The following is a 1,360-nucleotide window of genomic DNA, read 5'->3' as shown; positions in this document are numbered from 1 at the left end:
TTTTCAATCAAATCTTTTTCAAAATCAATTTCTTTCCATTTTCAAAAATACTTGCTATCAATTAATAATTTGATTCAACATTTCAAGTATGTTTCCTTTTCTGTTGAGAAAGGGTTAATGTCTGAATCATATCTTTCCTTGTTAGCCAAGTCATTAATTTTTAAAATCAAATCTTTTTAAATTGTTTTTCAAATCATATCTTCTCAATCACATCTTTTTAAAAGCATAACTTTTCAATCATATCTTCTTAATCATATCTTTTTCAAAATAGTTTTCAATCATATCTTTTTGATTTCTAATTTCAAAATCTTTTTCAAAAATCACTTGATTTCTTTCCCACTCTTAGTTTTCGAAAATCAATTACTATTTTTCAAAATGTTTTTAAAATCTTTTTTACTTAATTTTCAAAAATTTCTTCCCCTATTCTCACATCCTTCTATTTATGGACTAACACTATTCCTTAATGCACAATTCGAACTCCATCTTTCTTGATAAGTTCGAATTCTCTACTTCTTCCTTCTATTTTTCATTTCCTCTGACACCTCAAGGAGTCTCTATACTGTGACATAGAGGATTCCATACTTTCTTGTTCTCTTCTCTTTCATATGAGCAGAAGCAAAGACAAAAGCATTCTTGTTGAGGTTGATCCTGAACCTAAAAGGACCTTGAAGCGAAAGTTAAGAGAAGCTAAGGCACAACTCTCTGCAGAGGACCTAACAGAAATCTTCAAAGAAGAAGAACCCATGGCAGCTGAAAACAACAACAATGCCAACAATGCAAGGAATGTGCTGGGTGACTTTACTGCACCTACTCCCGACTTCTATGGGAGAAGCATCTCTATCCCTGCCAATAGAGCAAATAACTTTGAGCTTAAGCCTCAATTAGTTTCTCTAATGCAACAGAATTGCAAGTTCCATGGACTTCCATTGGAAGATCCTCATCAGTTTTTAGCTGAATTCTTGCAAATCTGTGACACTGTCAAGACTAATGGGGTTGACCCTGAGGTCTACAGACTTATTCTATTCCCTTTTGCTGTAAGAGACAGAGCTAGGATATGGTTGGACTCACAACCTAAAGAAAGCCTGAACTCTTGGGAAAAGCTAGTCAATGCCTTCTTGGCAAAGTTCTTTCCACCTCAAAAATTGAGTAAGCTTAGAGTGGAAGTCCAAATCTTCAGACAGAAGGAAGGAGAATCCCTCTGTGAAGCTTGGGAAAGATACAAACAATTGATCAGAAAGTGTCCCTCTGATATGCTTTCTGAATGGAGCATCATAGGTATTTTCTATGATGGTCTGTCTGAACTGTCCAAGATGTCTTTGGATAGCTCTGCTGGAGGATTTCTTCATCTGAAGAAGACGCT

At 35.1% G+C, this 1,360-nt stretch overlaps 1 non-coding gene across 1 annotated transcript; it reads right to left on the bottom strand.

Annotated features, from left to right (window-relative positions):
- Positions 1-1,148: 1,148 nt before the first annotated feature.
- LOC127747140 (small nucleolar RNA R71) lies at positions 1,149-1,256 on the bottom strand. Its single transcript, XR_008008944.1, has one exon. It is a non-coding gene; the product is annotated as a small nucleolar RNA R71 (small nucleolar RNA).
- Positions 1,257-1,360: the final 104 nt, after the last annotated feature.

This window comes from Arachis duranensis, chromosome 4 (assembly GCF_000817695.3).
Source record: "Arachis duranensis cultivar V14167 chromosome 4, aradu.V14167.gnm2.J7QH, whole genome shotgun sequence".
Taxonomy (NCBI): Eukaryota; Viridiplantae; Streptophyta; class Magnoliopsida; order Fabales; family Fabaceae; genus Arachis; species Arachis duranensis.
This window is presented reverse-complemented; position numbering and strand designations above follow the sequence as displayed.